The 18,073-nt window shown below is 44.7% G+C and overlaps 1 protein-coding gene across 2 annotated transcripts in view; it reads right to left on the minus strand.

Moving 5' to 3' along the window:
• Positions 1 to 18,073, minus strand: part of UBXN4 (UBX domain protein 4) — a 1,027,720-nt gene that overhangs the window by 850,941 nt on the left and 158,706 nt on the right. The window lies entirely within an intron of this gene.

Below are 18,073 nucleotides of genomic sequence, written 5' to 3' on the forward strand. Positions count from 1 at the left end.
CGGAGTCCTCTTTGACAGCGAACTCAAACTATATCAATTTATCAATCAGGAAGATCTGCCCACATCCACCCTCCGTTATGTGATATAATCGCTCGTTAAAACATCAAGGGTGACTCGATTTTTTTAAAAGGCGCTAAACACTCTCCCCAATATACTGTTTTCAGACTGGGGCAATTATACAAAGAAACTACAGTCCTAGAATATTTTGGGAAAGTGTTGGATAGTGCCTATAAAAAAAATATTGCGTCACCCTTGATGTTCTTTCCAGCAATTATATCTATGGATACCTTTCAGAATTCTCATCTCCATTTGAGTTCGCATTAGGCTGATCATGGGTTTCACTTTCTACTCTTTTGCTCACCTAATAAAATACAAATGTTAGCCACACACACCTTCTTCAGCCCAAGTAGATCTTCTCCCACCTCTGCGTATCATCACTATGCCGGTTGGCTCTCTATACAGAACGACTTCCTTCTCAGGTTTCTACTGTAGCAATCACAATCACACCCACATCAGGGGTCTAATAAGGCAGGAAACGGCTTGTCAGCCGAAGCCTAGGCAGGCCAGAGCAAATCGAAGCCCTAGCGAGGGCTGTGGGAGAGGAGCTCTACGCGTATTGCGTGAGCCCAATCTCCTGTAAAAAATAAAATAATAACAAAATGGCTGCCACCATAGGAAAATGAACACAGTCCCTTTCCTATTCCCACAGTGGGAGCTTGCGGGCGGATCTCGGGTCCTGCAGGTAAGTGGAGAGGGAGGGAAGGGTGTGGGGAGGCTCTTTGACCTTACTGCCCCACAACTTAAACGCTCTTTCACCAAGCATCAATGTAGTCCAGTAAATGGAAGTATTGAAGAGCATTTCCAGCCTAACGCAGGCCTTAGAGTTTGTACTCGGCACCAGTGTTCCCTCTAAACTGTGCGCATGTGCTCTTGCCCAGCTTCCTTCTGGGTGCCGCTCAGAAGATTTTTAGCAGCGCACACAGGCAATTCTCACCTATTCAAAAACATTTAATAAGGCACAAGCCATGGCGATTAATTGAAATGAGCTTTTTCTTAAAATAAGAAACTAGTCTTGATATTCTGATAATTTGCATTATATACTATGCAAGTGTGACCATAAATGCCTAAAATCCCTAACAGCAAAATACACCAATAAAAGGTTAAACACTAATATGAAAACTGGCTCCATGAACAGAAGAATCTAACCAGGATATGCCTGCACACATTAACCAAATAACGTTCCCTCCCCACCCAGGACTCCTAAGCTTGATTCTACCACACTTTTACCTTATGACTAACTTCTGTCCCAGAACACATTAAGATAGTACCAGACAACCTTGACTCTTCCTCTTGGCGCTGTGAAAGGTTAGCAGACGTGTACCTACATCCACTTGTTTTATGTTTGTTGTAATATGAATAACGTTCACGTGCCAGAATTTCTGTTACGCATTGTGACTTACAAAAAGCATCACCCACATGATACTATCGAACTACCAGCTAAAATATTGGATACTGACTGCGAGTAAGCAGGCTACCTGGATGTGTAACCTTATCCCATACCTCTTCTTAGTACGTACGTCACACAAGTGCTTTGAAGCGGCCCCCTTGCAAGTTAATACATTATAAAACTCAAATATTAATTTGCCCTGTAAGGATTTTGAGAAGACAAATGTGATGCTCAGTATCTCCTACTTTAGCTATACTAACATTGCCCTATAAGTGGAGAACAACATTACAATATCATTTACTTTGCCTACAAGGGATAATGGGTATGGACTATGCCTGTGATTACTTGTCCATAGTATCAGGGCACTGGATATTGTAGGGGAGGACTGGTCTTGGAGACCCCCCCTCGCCTGCATCTTCTCCCCAGGTGAGGACCATGGCTCAGTGGCCGTCCCCTCATGCCACCCGGGCCCAGGTGGTGGAGGGTTCACCCGCTGATGACATCGCCCCCACGTATTAATTGCCCACATGTATTAGAAAATTAGTCAGGCCTAGAAACCATCTTGTCTAGCAAAGATGGCGTGAGCTCAGCGCACTGTAGCGCGGCCCCCACCTTTGGAGGATTTTCATGTATCCCTGTCGCCACAGCACCCTGGCAGATCCGCTGTGAGCGCATTCCCACGAATGCGATGGACATGAGCTAACACAAAAACTAACACTGTAACACTTCACCTTCCACAATGTAATACTGCTCCCCGTGTGACCCAGCCAGCAAGGCCAGGGCGACGGGGAGAACTGTAGCATAGCCATCTAATGAAAGCAGGAACGAATCCAAGTATGATTGTTAAAGAACCACTTCTCTTAAAAAGAACCTGTAAAATTGTGTATTGATGATAGAAGTGCATGCTTATATGATACCAGCAATGAGAGGCCCACACCCCGCGGCCCTTCACCATAACTGAACTAACGCTGCTAGATTACAGAGGAGGGTGCACGCAATTATGCAATAAGACTATAATATAGATATGTACATATTCTAGTCGTGTGTAGACATCTCAACCCTCATATGTCCTCCCAGTCACTCACAGTGGCGGGCGTCATTCTCTGTGTCCCACGACCACGTGCTACCTCACATAATGCAAATGTATATAAATAAGCAAATGCTGTAGTGGATAGAATGCCTTACAGTTATAAGGTACTCAGATTGACTGTGTCCAACAAACGTTTAATGAAGTCGAAATGTATGTGTTCAAGTTGTCTAAACAAATATTATAAGAGTGTTCAAATGCTATTAATGTACTTTACCTAAAAGTCGACAACGCACCAGGAAAAATACCTTTGTGAATATGTGCAAGGCCATTCTCCCTCCCACCCTGCGAAGCCTGCCAGACAAAAGAGCTGAGGCCTGCGCCGCGCTGCCCCACCTCCCCCAACTAAGCTGGAGCCGCTTCAAAGATTTGTAGGTCCCGCCACAGCATCCAAGGCCACAGCCCGCCACCTGCGTTATTTACAGCATGGCAGTAAACCTCACAGATCCACCAGCACCCCCTCGTAAACCCCACAATCTCCCAGACCATCCTAAGAATTATGGTTCCGTACAAACGAGAACCCCAACACTGGAATAAAACACAGCGGCCCATTCATAACAACTTCTAACGAAACAGAAAGACGTGCACTATCCGTCCCGTGCCCCAGAACCCAGCCCCTCGACCTAAAATACCGGTCAACAGGACACCGATAGTTATGCCCTGACAAACGGCCACCAGACCCTTCACAAGGTGCATTCCTCCTGTGCTGCGTTTATCTGTAAGATAACCTATTGAAAGATTTACTCTAGAGACTAACATGTCATTAATTGAATAACTGCAGTGTGCATGGCCCAGGGCAAATAAGTCAGGGAAGGTATTCATCTTTGTCACAGGCTGCCCCAGCACACCAACACCGCCCGGATGAACTCAAGCCGACCTGCCAGGCCCAGCCCAACCCACGAGGCTGACCAGTGACGTCTTCCCGCCAAGACCAACCACGCTGCAACAACACCTATAGCTAGTCGTCGTCACCCAATCCCAATGAGCTTGTGCCCCCTATAGTATGTAGGTTCTGATGACGTTTTTTGTATTAGATATACGCCTGTCTTTGCGATTGTCAGACAGAGCGCTCTCGGAGGTTGCAGAGTCCTTTGCATGCTCTAATCTGATTGATAAACTTCCACTTACGCTCACCCGCACTCTGTCTTGGCCTTATTCCCATTACGGGAGAGTCCTTTATTGTCTCTCATTGCGGGGAGGATCGTGCTGTTTTGGGGGCGCTTGCCTTCAATATTCAGACAGGAGAATGCTTTTCACACAATCTGCCTTGTTTCCAAGTGTTCAGAGTTCCTTTGGGCATAGACCTTCACACATTATATGGTAGCTCACTGAGCACTGTGTAATCCTACACAATGATATAAGGGCGGGGTATGTTGTAAACAATCTTGGATGCACTGCAAAAGAATTGCGTACATGCAGAGTCATGACATTCTTAAAATGCACGTAATATGCTGACGCATTAAATATGCCTTGCTTGCAAAGTATTGTGGGTCTGCAAATATCCCAGTGAGTGTTTACTGCTACAATCCCTCACTATTTACATTGCTCTATCAACCAGTATTGGAGGCTAGCAGAGGGGCCGGGGAAGATTATAGGTGTAAGAGCTCAGGTCATCACTCCTTCTAGGTGATGAACAACGCAGCAAATTTCAAAAACCAAGTCACACGTTTCGGCAGTACACTGAAGGAAATGTGTTGCTTGTTTGCTAACGGATAGGAAATTCTAGTACCAGTCTAGACAACAGCACCTTCTTTTTCTTTCTATGCTCAGTTGCCGAGGGCTTTTCAATATAACCATTTGTTCTGTGTGTATCGTCTCTAGCATCCCCCTGCATCATATTTAACTGATAAAGAATTACAGAAGAGGGATTCATAGTTACAGAAGAAGACACTCAATCAGTTGCATCTCTGATGAATTGATGCTATTAACTTAAAAGGAATATATGATCTTCAGCAGGGCTCCATAATAAACCTCAGTAAGGCTCTAGGGTGGGCAAAAATATATACTTTATTATATGCCCTGTCATTTAACTTCCTATGTCAGCGGTATAAGTAGGGCTCTAATCAGATTTATCTCCCTACTTGGAGTCAAATGATTTTTCAGGGAGTAAAAAGTAACTAGCTTTGCCAATAGGGATAGTTTCTGCTTATTAAAAGATGTTCTTCCCCTTACAATTCCTGTTGAGATCAGGCATTAATATTTTAAGAGTTCCTGCCTAAGCCACTGCTCTACTGGTCACTAATTCGGAAAAATATCAGTGGAGGTTTGTGGGTTGAAGTGACAAAATGTTCTTTGTTTCTCGTTTTTGTTGGGCACATTTTCATTTTTTAGGGAGTAAAAATGGATGGTGTATATGTCTCTTAGCTGTAAGGCTGGTGTTATCACTACCCAAATAACAACGTAATGTGGACAGTAAGCATAGGCACAGGAATATTTGATCATCATTTATTCTGATGCAAATATTATCCTTAGACAACTTATTAGAAGCATGTTTCCTGGCCCTTGAATTACCTCATTAAAGTGGCACTTGAATTCCTATCAGCATGTTTCACACATTTCTTTTAATTGCCATTAATTTATCGGCAAATGTGTATTCTGTCTGAATTTCCTGACTGCCACATCAGTTCATGACAAGAGATATTTGCGTTTTGTAGTACACAAGTGATTTTCCGGTGGCATAAACGTTTGCAAGGTACTGTGCCAGATGTTGAAGTCTTGGACTGGTTGATGAGTTTTCCGTTTAATCACACATCACATATTCTATTTTAGCCTATGTGCCTCATTACGAGTCCGGCGGTAACGGAGGCGGAAAAACCAGCAGATTACCGCCGGACCCGTATTACGATTCCGCCTCTGTGATTCCCAGAATAGCGGGGGCATTACGACCCTGGTGACCTGGGAATTCCGGAGGCGCAATTCTTTAAGTCCCCATTCCCATGGATGGGGACCATGGAAACACTGGTTCCTTCTATGACAGAGCCGGTATTTCCATGTCCACCTGCAGGCGGGTGGTGTTAAACCCGCCAGGTCAGACCAGGCGGGAGTGACACCTCCCGCCTGCAGGACTCTGAATGAGCCGGTCCAGAAAGAACGGTGGCAGCGGTTTTACTGACACTGTTCTTTCCGGACCGCAGGGTCGTAATGAGGCCTTATGTGTTTTGAAAAAGTGTTGTAAGATTTGTCAAGAATTGCTGTGACTGGGAAGAGGAAATTCCTTTCCAAACTCTCTTCTGCAACGGGAGGTCACAAAATACGCATGCTCACAAAGTGGCTTACCTCAGTCAGTTGCACACATGGAAAATAATGTGCGCACAACAGCAAACCAGTTCCGCAGATAGAGAAAAATAATTAGAGGGAACATTTCTCGGCACTAGCTATTGGTTAGTGATAAATGACTCTTGGCAAGACGTGTGCTGTGTGTAGGTGGATACCTGAGGGGCCAGTGACTTGCTATGCCTGGCTAGTAGCTTGCGACTTGAAAGGTCTACCCCAGCTTAATGTATAGTGAATTTATGTATGCATTTCAGGGTTTCGAAATTGGGATTTGTTGACCAGGAGAAAAAAGCAGCCCCTGGGTATCATGCATCACCAGTTAGGCAGAAGCTACCTCTAGGGTACAAAGAGCTAGTATGTAGGGCACTACTAATGTAACTTGTGCGCAAGATGCAAACTATCTGGTCTTCCATAATATATTATAGAGTATGCTTTAAATGTCCTCACAGTTAATACCACTTAGCTTTGTTGTTTAGCACAGCTTGCCTGGGGGTGGGGGTCAAAAGCAGCTCCTGGTAGCTGGTTTCAAGCCAACTAGGCTCTCCTTGGCTACAACCAGGAGCTAAACAGCTGTCGGCTCCTGGCAATTTCGATCCCTGAATTTTGTTGTCAGCTGCCTTCTTTTGAGGTCTTTACATCCTATTTCTCTCCAACACCAGGCCTGTCCCTACCAATATATTTGCAGTTATTCAGTAAAGCACCCAGAAATGAGACTGCCTCCTGTGTTGAAATGCCCTGCCTTTCGTTAAGGATAAGATATGTAGGACTGGGTGCAGTCACCCACTAAATGATGCAGAGACTAAGGGTGGTGAGGCATGATCCCCTGGTCGAACCTCTCGGGATGTTTAATGTTTTTTCAAAATTGAAGGATTGAATGTGTAGGAGTATGAATGGTGTGCTTGAAGTGGTTTTTTTTTACAGTGTCCAGTGCTTTGCAAACAGAATTGGCTAACCATTGTAAGAGTTGAAAGGAAAAACATTGTTTTTTTCTGTCAACTAATGGTCTTCATAAACTATCACATGCAACTAAGGAATTGCACACATTTTTAACCTGATGATATATTAATAAAAAACAAATGTTTTAATAAACTTTGTATTTCTTTATTTGTATAGCGAGCCGGGCCCAAAGGCATCTGGGCGCATATCTTAAGTTACAGTGACATATCAAACATACAAAACAGTAAATCAACCAGACAGACATAGTATACATTTCAAGCTATTTACAAGGAATTTACATTGTATTTACAATCAGGGTACAAAGGCAAACACAGCGAGAGTACTTGGTCATTCTAGTTGAATTGAAGGCTACGGTGGTGGTTGTGTGTGTCTTGAGCAATGATCCACAATTTGGCTTGCTCTTGAAAAAGTGAAAGGCGGGTGCTGATCTAAGTGGGTTAGGAAGCGAATTTCACAATTTGGAGGCAAGGACCGGGAAACTGACCTCACCTGATTTCTGTAACTTGAACCTAGGTAAGGAGGGACAGTGAGCTTGGGCTACTCTCTGAGGATGGCTGGAGGTTTGTGGTGTGAACCGGCTCGCCAGGTAGTTGGTCGCCTGGTTGGCCAGGCATTTGTGCATAAGGGCAAGAGTTTTAAGAGAGACTCTTTGGGCTACTGAGAGCCAGCGTAAATTACGTTTGGTGTCCGATATGTGCTGGTTCATGGGAATATTTAATGCAGCCCTGATGGTGTTGTTTTGGGTAACCTGGAGCTTTCTTAGGTTACGTTGACTAGTCCCTAAATAGAGGGCATTGCAATAGTCCAGTTTCGACATAAGGGTTCTGGCAAGGATGATGCCGTTAGCTGTAGTAAGGAATGGGCGGCAGGCTGTGATGAGTTTGCACGTGTAGGGGGATGCCAATATAAACAGCATTGGTTTGTCTCGAGAGAGAGAGATAAAGTGGAGTCGAGATAGATTCCTAGAGTTTTGGTATCGTTAGAAACCTTGATGGTGTTGCCATTGTGGGATGTTTTAACCCACTCATCCAAGCCCTACAACAGAACTGTGCATTACTGGCAGCGGAAACATCATAATGGCCGCCGGAAAGCATGCTGCTCGCCAGAGATCATTCAAAAATGTGCAGTAAAAATCTGAAAAATAGGCTGCCACCCACTGTTGCCATGTCAGTGAACACAGGAGATCACTGCCTAAAACCACCATTGGGATACCCACACAGTAGCCTGAAACCACTTGGAAATAGCAATACTGATTGCCAAAAGCAACCCAGAGCTGTTTGGGAATTCATTTTCTTGATCATCAAAATTGCTAAAATCATGGCTCACAAAACCACCAAAAGGATACAACTTCTTGTTGGGTGTTCTACATTACTCTACTGCAAGAATCCACATCAGTACAATGTCAGCAAGAATCATATGTTATTAGGAAAAAGTCCCATGTTAAAGACATTTGATTTAAAGACAGCTGTCAAAAATGGGTGCAATACTGGTGCTCGCCACTGACAGGTGCTGGCGATTCCTAATCCTGACAGGAGAGCTGTCTTGCAGAAGCTAAATAAGCCAAAGCAGAGAAGTAAATCAAAATGCCCTATAGAGTGCCACACAGTGATTTCATTTTGAAAAAGACTTGGTTTAAAGAGATATTGCTTATTTTAAAGTTTATAATGTTATATTTTTTTACAAGGAACTCTGTTGAAAATGACTAGAAGGCAATCTGATTTAGCTAAGACTTCAAAAGGCTTTCTTGTCTGTGAGAACTCTTCACACCTAGTCTTCTCAGGCCTCTACACCAGAAGGCAAGAAATTGCATGGTCCTGTTAATCAGATGGAGAGTGGCACCTTGGCCCGATGCTCTGCTGGCAGGAAAAACAAGACAATAGACTTTCAATTGAATAGAATATGCTGATTTGGGGTGTGACAACAACAACTGCTCTGGGAGAAGCAAGACAAGTGACCTCCGAGTCAGAGTCAAGCCAGATTCTAGGGGCGGAGACAAACCACTGGGTGAATTCAATTGAGAGCAAATGTATGTTTTATAAAATTGCTTATAACAAATTATGCCAAGCAGACAGAAATGTCAAACCTTGAGATTCTTAAAATGAAAAATTCACTCATAGTTTGAGACTAAGCTGAAATCTGTACGATGTTCTGACACCAAACCCCGGGATTTATTAATATTGTAGGCACTGTGTTTATACTAGAAAATTGAAAACTTACAGTAATATGCGCAGAGAGGGTGTGTACCTCCGTGTAAGATTTGGTGCAAAACCAATATTGCGAAACCCTCTAAAATCACAAATAAGTGGTCATTTCTGAACCCAAGCTCTTAGAAAGAGCAGGGTTGAACAGAGACCTGTCTTAATTAATCCCCGATATGAACATGTATTCTCAACAACTTGTGTACCTTGGAAACATGTTTGATTATGAAAAATTGTTTTTCTAAGTAAATGCAAAGGGGAGTGTTCTTTCCACAAGCCATAAACATGACACCTGATGACATAGGATGACTCACTACTCCGTTCTCCAGTCAGGTCACAGGGAATCCTCTAACCTATCAAATCCTTAGTGGGTTGGGCATAGAAAGTCCGCCTCCACACCCCCTTTGGAAACACATAAAAAGGACCACTGAGACCCAGATAGGGACACTCATTTTTCCACTACTCATCGATTCCTGCGCAGCACTCTGCCCGACCATATCCAGACAAAGACTCCAGACTCCTGAGACTCCAGAACCAAAACTCTAGAACCCAAACTCTAGAACCTTGGAGAAGCAGAGGCCTAATCCACAAGCTGAACTCTTCTCAGCGGGCCTCAGAATTCAGCAACCTAACCAAACTATTCAACAGCCTTGCCGTGCTGTTTGCTTCTGGCTAGAACCCTGTGCCAGAACCAGATCCAGACCCAGAAAGCAGAGCTGTATCCAGAACCCGCTTGATCCAGTCCAAGAGGCCAGACCAGACCACCATGCCATGCCATGCTGTGAGCAGCACCAGTGCCCGACCGTCCGGTGGCGAGTACAGTCCAAAACTGACCAGATCTGTGACAAGCTCCATTCTATTCCAAAACTAGGAGTGAGTATCCAGTCTAAGAACTGTACAGAACCAATCTCTTAGTCTAAAGTAATCTTATTCCATCCTTCAACCTGTCCAGAACTGCATTTAGAATTTTGTGTCCATCCTGTGATTTCAAACCTGTAAAAGCGTCATCTGTCATTCTGAAAGATTGACTTTATTTTTGAAAATCTACCTCCACAAAAACATCTGTATCTTTTGAACCGCACGTCCTAGAACCAATTTTTTTTTAAAAGCTAAGAACCTGAGCTTTCCAACAATCACCCAGAACGACATTGCAACTCCTTATAGTTTTTCTGTAATCGCGATTTATGCACGCGGAAAAAGTGCCGCGAATTGCAAATTAGCTCCATTTCACCACATGTTCAAAATCGCTGTTTCTTCCTTTCCACTGCTGAAATTCGTTTTCAATCTGATAATCATTCATGTATCATTGCTAGTGTTGACCTGAACTAATCCAAAGTAGCTATCACTTATCCTGAATCTCCTTTAGTGAATTAAAAACATTTTAGCATATTTTTCACATTCAGTGCAACCACATTCAAAGTATTTTTTGCCTGTTTGAAATCATACCTGTTTCTCTAAGCGCGCTGGGGGGAACTGGAATGGAACTGCATTATTAATTGTATTCTTGAAACCTGTGTGTCCTCATTTCCATTTCTTCCTATTGCATAAGGGGAGGTAGTGAGTTGTCACAAGGGAAAAGTGATCATATTATCTTGTGATTGAAATCATATCAAGTTTATCCTGTGTTGCATTCTTTCATATCTTGCATTTCCTTGAAACCATACAAAGTATTTGCTGCTCCCTTATCCTTTCTATACCAACTCCCCATTGATTAAAGAGAGCGTGCTATTGGCTCAGTGAGGTCAGGGGGATTCAAAGAGAGGGGCGTTATATAAGGGTTCATCATCCAGATTTAAGAACTTGACATACAAATATATAAATAAGGGCTTCCATTGGGCATCCCAGACTAGGCATTGACTTAGTTGGATTGCTGGATTGAAGTCACTTACACCATCCATGATAAAAGATTTGAAGACAGGGACTTATCTGCTAAATCGCTGAGGGGAGCCCAGGATGAGGAGCTCTGTCTTGTCATCATTAAGACAGAGCTTGTGTTGTGCCATCCAAGCCTGAATGACCTGATAAACATCATTTAAGGCTTTGGTGTCCACTATGTGGTCACTGATGATGGGTATGAGTATCTGGGTGTCATCCACGTAATTAGTGTAGTTAACACCCAGATAGTCAAAAATATCAAAGAGTGGTTTTGTAAATGCGTTGTAGAGCGTAGGTGAAACGTAGGACCCTCGAGGGACCCCGCATAGGACTGGAGATGATTCAGCAGATGCAGAAGGGGAGAAGACCCTCATAGATCCGTTAGCCAAAAAGGATCTAATCCAGATGGTGGCTTCGTCTTAAAAGTGGGCTGCCGATTTGAGATGTCGGCAGAGAATTTGATGGTTCACCAAATCAAAAGCTGCCGACAGGTCTAGTAGTAATGTGAGGGCGATCTTACCGTTCCTCTTTCAAATCCTCAATTTGAGTTTTTAAATCGAGAAGGGCAGTTTCTGTTCCATGCCTAGGACGGAAGCCAGATTGTCTGAGGCCAAGGAGATTATTAAATTCCAGGTAGTCCTGGCTCTGCAAATAAGCTGCTCGGTCCAGAATTTTCAGAAGGAAAGGTACAGTCGTGATGGACCTATAATTAGTGGGTATACTCGGGTCTAAGAACGGTTTTCTAAGAAGGGGGATAACCCAGGCGTCCTTGACGTTATCAGGGACGATGCCTGTGCTGAACAACGTGCTTATTAGGGCCGTGATAAATGGAGCTGGTTCATGGGAAGCCTCCTTTATGATGGGAGCTGGGCAAGTGTCATCCTGGCAATTGGAGGGTTTGAGTTTGCTAATGAAGTTTTCTACCTCTGGGCTAGTTAGAGGTGAGAAGCTGAAAGGTTTATGGGTGCGTAGGATATGATTGGCTTTTCCAAGGAGGGAGTTAAGCTGCGAGTTAGCCTGAAGGCAACTTTTTTTTTACATTGATTTTAGATTGGAGTGTTGAGATTTTGTCGAGGAGTGCTTTTTGTATATTAGAGCAGCACATACAGTCTTTGCTACAAGTGTCAGGCGGCGCGATTGGAGTTTCAAGTTCTTTAAGTATCTTGAAGAGCTCTTTGGTATTGGATTCAGCTTGCAGAATACACTTGTTATAAGTATCTTTTTTAGCTTGGAAGATTGCCTCTTTATTGTTGAGGGATGCTATAATGAGGCTGTCCTTGTTGGCATCAGAGGGGAGACTTTTCCAACGGGCTTCGGCGTTTCTCTTTTCTTTGCGTAACATTCTCAATTGTGGCATGAACCATGAATTGAGGTGTGCGCGAGGTTTAGATTTCCGAGATTTAATAGGGGCAATGGAGTTCATTGCTTTGAGAATGGAATCATTGTAGGTATCCACAAGGACTGTGGGGTCCTTGCATGACAATAAGGCATTGTTTAGTATAGGTAGGATGTGTGAGAGTAGTTTCTCCCTTGTTATGTCTCTTGTTTCTGGTACAAATTGAAGGTGCAATGTCCAATCTGAGACATTGGTTGTTGGCTGTGATGGTGAAGGAATTGTATGATAGTCGTAACAAGCGCAGGGTTAGTTTGCCACTAAGTTGATACTGCAGGTCAGGTCGACCAGCCAATCGAGGGTTCTTCCCTTGTTATGGGTGGGTTCAAAGATATGATGGGAGAAGCCTAAGACAGTAAGTGTACTGGCAATTTCTAGTGCTTTGAGGTCATTGGGGTCTTGGAAACCCAAATTGAAGTCCCGTAATAGGATAATTTGCGAGTTGGTCTTAGTTTCATCTGCTAGTATGGATGCAATATCATCTGCAAAGGTGGTGATGGGTCCTGGAGGCCTATAGATGAGATGCAAGGTAGCGGTTTGGTTTGGTGAGATGGGTAATTTGACCGACATTAGCTCTGCTGAAGGGATCTGTAGGTTGGGGATGATTCCAAGACCGAGGGAACTTTTATGAATAAAGGCAATACACCGCCTTTAGATTGCTTGGTATTGCGGTCATATCTAATGATAGTATAGTCCTGTGGAATGGCGAGCGAGAGTAGGGGTCCTGAGGCTGCGTGTAACCAGGTCTCTGTGATAGCTCGAAAATCTAAATCATGAGTTGTGATGAAGTCCACGATATCCAATGCATGAGCGGGGAGGGACCTGGCATTAACAAGGCACCCTTAATGGCAGTCTCGTTAGATGAGTAGGGTTTACTTGTGTTGATGTTAGGCATGACCACATGCCAGGTGTTTTTAAAACCTGCTGGTTTGGTGCTGTGTAGCGAGTGCTTAACGTGAACAGTGATTTAGATGAGGTGTTGCGATTGATATGGTGGCGGGTTGCGGAGGCAAATCTAGAGCTAATCCGAAGCTCCTTAAGTATAGGGCGCATGGTTGATTTGGTGTGGGTTTGGCTGAAAAGTGTTCAATCCATAGGTCAGGGGTGTTTAGGTAGGGATTGATGGGTAGTGGCGTAGGTGTGGATGAGGTGCTAAGGCTGTACTGCGGTTCAGTGGGCGTACAGAAGGTAGGGGGGTGTGCAGTCTGGTGTGGTGGCAGGTTAAGGTCACAGTGGCTGGCTGGACATTGCATATTGGCATTAGGTTTCTCAGTATGGGTATACTGGGTTGGTAGAGCACTGCAGACATAGGTGAGTGTCGAGGTTAGCGAAGTTAACATGCAGAGTAGCAAAAGGGAGCAGCAAAGACGGTAAGGGATGTACTTAATGGAGTGTAATCTACCAAAGGGCAAAGCAGCTAAGGTCAAATGGATCATGCAGCGGTGCACAAATAGTAACCTCAAAAAACAACAGGTGCACCGAATATAGGTGTTAGATGAGAGGTACTATGATGTCTGGCATATGAACTAAATATAAACAGGTTAAATATATATACAGGTCACTCGTAAGTGGAGATGACAGCGCCACATTGGTCTCAGCTGACGTGCATGAGAGGCAATTTTGAGGTGGAGTACAAGGCAAGCAATAGTCAAATAAGTCTTTTATATGCACGGCGCAGGCAGGCACATAAGCTGCACAAGCAGAAATCAGCATAAAACAAATACAATGGTGCAGGTGAGTTGCGCATAACACACAATGGCATAAGTCAGCTTAGAACGAGTACAAAAGGTGTAGATCGAATGTGAGTGTACGCATGCAATGGGGCAAGTCAGCTGTAAGTGTTCCATGTATACATGCTAATAAAGCCAGGTCAGAAGTAAAACAGTGAAAAGAGCATCTAGGGAATTAAACTGAATTCTTTAAAGAATGGACACATTCTGGGCATGTGTGCGCGGTTGAAGGGTGCATATGCGTTAGTCAGAAGACACAGCCGGCAAAGTTTGTTGCTCAAATAGGAATAGCGCTATGCAGAGCCTTGTATCTAGTAACGTCAAGTGATCATGCTTGATGACATAGTAATACTGGTAAGGACAGCATCAGTTCATACAGTATGCATAACAGGATACATATAGTAATGCATAGGTTATCACAGTACCGAGTATGATACAAAAAGGACAAGATGTGGCATAAGGTGTTGATGAGCACAAGCCCTGGTATGACACAAGCGTGAGCATTGCGGGGGCGGATGCAAGCCTGGAGGCGTTTACACGCAGCAGTTTAGAGATGGTTGGCAGGGAGCCGGGGGATACTCTTAGAGCGATAGAGCAGTGTGCAAGACAAGGATCGAGAGTCCTTAATCCAGATGTACGCTTACCCTACGATCAGTACATTCCAGGATACCTTGTAAGGTGTGGTGGCTCTCTCACCTCAAGAGCAGCAGTATACTGTAGGTGGTGCGAGTCACTGTATGGCGGTGAAGGGATAAGGTAACAGGCCCTGGCCTCTGGACAGACTCGGGGACAGGCGCCTTAGTTCGGTGTCTTTGTTCGTGGGCCGGCATTCGCAATCAGATTGCTTTCTGTGCTTGACGGTTCAATGTAAGAAAATCCCCCCTGAAACAGTGTTTCACCTTCTAGCTTGTTGTTGTTTAGTAAAGGTTCTTCAAACTGTTAGAGGGGCTGCTTGTAGACCCGTTTTCCCTCACGTCTCCTTTAGTTGTAGTTTGAACCTCTTGCAGCAGCCTTGCAGGAGTTTGTCATATTGTCACAAACAACCGCATTCCTCTGAAACAACGCATAGAGCAGGGTTCCAAATGGACGGTAGCTGGGAGCTATTTAGCTCCAGCCTGTAGCCAAGAAGAGCCTGGTTAGGTATACACCAACAAATACCAGGAGCTTCTTTTGGCTCACCAGGCCAACTGATTCCCAACAAACACATTGATTTGAATTTAACTCTGTACATTCAGGATAATCTATAAATGAACAACAGTGGATACGGATAAAGCGATGTATATTCAAATATTGTTACATGCACTGTAAGTTTGGTTTGTGTTGGTTGTTGAAATAAAATCAATAAAAAATTGTTTTAAAAAAATTACCAGGTTACTCACCGTAGTGACCTCCTTACTCTTAGTCCATAGTCCCCTTTCCTCCATACTTATGGGACATCTCTGTCCTGTGGGACGGGACCGGAGCACTTTGTAAAAAGCATTTAAATTTTATTCCAAAAATGTGTCCCTCCTCTCTTTCCTGCGTGGGGCCCGGCACGCGGCCGTAAACCCGCCCACCTTGGCTCTGCCCCGCACATCGCCCATCAGTCCTTTTCTATCGCAGGGTCAAGGCCCATTAGCAATAACGGAGGAACCTTATCAGAGGAGACGGCGGGCGGGCGTATGGAGGAAAGGGGACTATGGACTAGGAGTAAGGTGGTCACTACGGTGAGTAACCTGGTAAGACTCCTACGTCCCGTCCCCTTTCCTCCATACTTGTGGGAGATTCCCAAGCACTCCTTACAGGAACTATGGGTGGATGGAAATACCCCTTACTGAAACAGGTTCTTCAGCACAGCCTGGCCGAACTGAGCGTCAGCTCTAGAGTAGGGATGTAACGGTATAACGTTAAAGATACCGTGAACCACTTAATTGAACAATAATAACGTCACATTGTTTATACCGTTAAGTGTGCTTTTCAATCTGATTTGGAAAGGCTGCAGTAAGCAAGTGCTGCACAGTCTTGGTTTTGCACTGTTGGATGTGCCGTCTGCCAAGTAGTTTCAGTTGGAGCAGTTTTCAATGCCATTCCATAAACCATACGTGCCTTACACAAAATCAATATGTTAGCAATAGGAAGAATAGATACAGTGCCAAGAAGGAAAAGGGTTTACTTTGGGGTGGCGGCTTTGGGGTTTATATATTTACAATGGATAATGTTCTCTAAACATATGGCAATGGGGGATTTCCCTGGTTCTATCATTGAATTTACATATAATAAGTCACACTGCGAAATTCACTCATCTCTGTGGGTATTCCCTGCTGCCATACCAAAGGGTAACATGTCAGTGATTACTGAACACCTTTTGGCCCGCATGTAAACTAAAGGCTGTAACGTAAAAAGAAAGAGTGAGTGTGTGAGTGTGAGTGTGAGTGTGTACAAGCGTATACTACCATCAGCCTCCATTGATCTGTGGCATGCAGGTTATCAAGATGGCAACATGTTCATCTTCACCAGTAGCCAGTGGGGAAGCAAAAAGCCTAAATGACCACTTAAGAAAAGCTTTTCAGTTTGCTTTGCCAGTTGCAGCAGGCCTCCACCCCACCCCCTCCTCTCCACACGTGTTTGTGTTTGGTGGAAGCAAGGCATTTCAGTGGAAAGTATGTTGAAAAGCCCAATTCTGGCCCTGGGTGCCTGGTTTTGTTTATGATGATAAATCTGTCAATTTATGACCTTTTAGAAAATATTTGTTAAGATCAGTTAACTCCACCTGCTATACCGCGATAACCATGATATACCGTCATTTGGCAAGAAGGTTATCGTACCGTCATAAAACAAATACCGTGACACCCCTACTCTAGAGCTCATATCGAGGCAGTAATGCTTACAGAAAGCAGGCGGGGAGGCCCAAGTAGCCGCTTTAGCGATGGACTCCCAGGGAACATACTTCTGAAAAGCAACCGCGACTGCCTTGCCTCGCAACTGGTGTGCATGGATACCTTTAGGAGGTTCCAGCTTTTGGACGGTGAAAGATTCCGTGATACAGGCGGCAATCCATCTGGAAATGGATGCCTTAGACGGCGGCCTGCCCTGAGGTTTACCGAAGGTCACAAACAGTTGGGAAGAGCTCCGAAGCTCGGAAGTCCTGTCCAGGTATAACTTAAGAGCTCTTCGGACATCCAGGCAGTGTAGAACCCTTTCCGCCTCCGAGGCAGGGTTCGGAAAAAAGACCGGAAGGGAAATAGACTGATTCAGATGGAATTCGGTCACTACCTTTGGTAGGAAAGCTGTGTTCGTCCGAAGGACTACCTTGTCCTTGTGAAAGACCAAGAAAGGATGCTCCACCGACAATGCCTGGAGCTCACTCACTCACTCTCCTCGCTAACGTAACGGTTACCAGAAAGAACACTTTCCAGGACACGTACTTGAGGTCAACTGTAGCCATTGGCTCAAAGGGTTTATGGCACAGCGCCGTCAGGACTACATTTAGGTCCCAAGGCGGGTGCAGACTACAAACCGGAGGGTAGATGCGTGTCAAGCCAGCAAAATGTCTCTTCACCACCGGGTTAGTTAAAGAATAAGAACACCGGTCTGTAGAGAGGCAAGCGGAAATCGCCGAGAGATAAGTCCTGCAAGACAGGACATGAACCCCTGACTCTGCTAGGGAGGATACGAAGGACAGCACCGTGTCAATCGTCGCTACCCTTGGGTCCAATTCTTTCTCCAAACACCAATGACAGAACCTGAGCCATTTACTCTTGTATTGGGATCTGGTCGAGGGTTTCCTGGCTGCCTGGATAATGCGCATGTTATCCGCAGACAAACCCAAATGCTCTAGAGCCGTGAACTCAGGCACCATGCCGCCAAGTTGAGCGATTGTGGGGAGGGGTGCCACATCTGCTGTTCCCCTTGGTGAAGAAGATCGGGAGTTACTGGTAACCTGATCGGCGGACACACCAACAGGTGTTGAAGTTCTGAGAACCAAAACCTGGCCGGCCACCACGGAGCTATCAGCAGAAGAGAACAGTTGACAGAGCTCTTCAACTTCCAAACTGCTCGATGAACTAGGGGAAGAGGCGGGAAGGCGTAAGCTCTCATGTTGTGCCATCTCGAGTGCGTCCCCCAGAGAGGAGG

This window comes from Ambystoma mexicanum, chromosome 9 (assembly GCF_040938575.1).
Source record: "Ambystoma mexicanum isolate Mex_15411 chromosome 9, UKY_AmexF1_1, whole genome shotgun sequence".
NCBI lineage: Eukaryota > Metazoa > Chordata > Amphibia > Caudata > Ambystomatidae > Ambystoma > Ambystoma mexicanum.